At 50.8% G+C, this 2,058-nt stretch overlaps 1 pseudogene; it reads right to left on the minus strand.

Annotated features, from left to right (window-relative positions):
* Window positions 1-634: 634 nt before the first annotated feature.
* Window positions 635-2,058, minus strand: LOC121434620 (annotated as a pseudogene).

A 2,058-nucleotide genomic window follows, 5' to 3' on the forward strand; every position in this document is an offset into this window, starting at 1 on the left:
TTCTCCTTTCACGCTGTATCTTCGTGTAGCTTTCAAAAGCGTGCAAGCTATACACAAGTGAGAAACAAGGGAAATGATTCAGTCACTGCCTTTAGCGTGCAGAATCCTGTGCGCAAGATGGCAAGATACCAATATGAGCTACTCAAGGAAAAAGCCCTTTGGAAGGGAAGTGCATGAGCCCGGCCACTGCGGTGTGTGAACAGTGGCTACCCAGGACAAGTCCGCCTGCCTTCTGCCAAAGCAGCTGCGGCCACCCTAGTCCAGTTCTACATTCCCACTACAGTCTTTTGGGGCCAAAGATACGAGAGGAAAAAAACAACTTTTTAAAAACCTACTCCATTTCCAGGACTAAGCATCCACCAGCATCTTGTCCTCTGGTCTTCAGCTTTCAAGTTACTAGGAATGGGGGCTGCTTCTGATGAAGCGATTCATGTAATAAAATCGGTGAAAAAAACTATTTGGAGAAGGGGAAAACTTCCCCAACGCTGTGGGTCGGAATTTCAAAGGGGTCGTATTCTTCCATGTTTGAAAATGTGGCCAACAATAAGGAAAGTCAGTCTTAAGGAAGCTCACTGATATCAAATCAAATATAACTGTACCTCCACAAGTCATTTCTTACTCAGGAATACAGGACTTAGTCGGTATGTACTCTCTTGTGTTTAATACGAGCTGAGCTCCGGCTGAAACTCTTGTCACACTCGGTACATTCGTAAGGCTTCGCTCCCGTGTGAACTCTTTGATGGGTGATGAGGTTGGAGCTTTGTGTAAACCCCTTTCCACACTGCACACACTCATAGGGCTTCTCTCCCGTGTGTGTCCGCTGGTGCTGGACCAAGTGCGAGATGCGGCTGAAGTTCTCCCTGCACTCGTTGCAGTGGTACGGCTTTTCCCCGGTGTGGGCCCTGTGGTGCTGCACCAGGTCAGAGTTCTGACTGAAGTTCTTCCCGCACTCCTCACACTTGTAGGGCCTCTCCCCCGTGTGCACGCGGTAGTGCTTGATGAGGTCGGAGCGCTCGCTGAAGCCCCGTCCGCACTCTTTACACTCGCACTCTTTACACTCGTAAGGCTTCTCGCTCTTGTGCATCCTCTGGTGCTGAGCCAGGTGCGAGCTCCGGCTGAAGCTTTTCCCGCATTCCTCGCACTCATAGGGCTTCTCCCCGCTGTGGGTCCTCTGGTGCTGGATGAGGTGGCAGAGCCGGCAGAAGCTCTTCCCACACTCGTTACACTTGTGGGGCTTCTCCCTGATGTGGATTGTCTGGTGATGAATGAGGTGAGAGCTCCTCCCAAAGCTCTTCCCGCACCTGTTGCAGTCCTAGGGCCGCTCGCCCGTGTGTGTGTTCTCTGATGCTGGATAAGGTGGGAGCTGCGGCTGAAGCTCTTGCCGCATTCGTAGGGTCTGTCTCCCATGTGCGTTTTTTGGTGTCGATTGAGGTCTGAAATCTGACTGAAGGCCTCCCCACACTGAGAACATATGTGATAGCGGATGCCTGTGTGAACTTCTTTGTGGTCCCCACACTGAGAACACATGTGATAGCGGATGCCTGTGTGAACTTCTTTGTGGGCCAGCAGGTCAGTGACCTGCGGGAGAGGGTAGCTGACCCACTCCTCTGCGGTCAGCTCTCCCCACTGTCTTTCAGACCTGTCCCCACTTTCAAAGACTTCTTCGCTTTCCGGGTTCTTCTCAGCATCCCCAATAAGCTCTTCGGACATGGTCACAAACTCCATATCTTCACTAAGCTCTTCTTTCAGATTTGTTTTGTTCTCGCTCCTGATCTCAAAGTCCAGTGAGACAACATTTCTGTAATTCTCCTGCATCACGTCCTTGTAAAGGTCTCTTTGTGTAGGATCCAGAGGTCTCCATTCTTCCCGAGTGAGGTACATAGCCATATCCTCAAATGTCACAGGGGCCTGAAATCACACAATGCTTCCTCGCTACTTAGCATCTAGGAGTTTAGTCCCGGCCTTTCTTCTTGAAATTAGAGACATGGTTAGAAATGTCGAGAAGGCATTGGCATTAAGTCTGATCTGGGACCCAGCCATGAGCAGGGTGGGTGCCAT

Source organism: Microtus oregoni, unplaced genomic scaffold, assembly GCF_018167655.1.
Source record: "Microtus oregoni isolate MIOR12 unplaced genomic scaffold, Mior012 000044F_ref0000062, whole genome shotgun sequence".
In the NCBI taxonomy this organism is placed as follows: Eukaryota; Metazoa; Chordata; class Mammalia; order Rodentia; family Cricetidae; genus Microtus; species Microtus oregoni.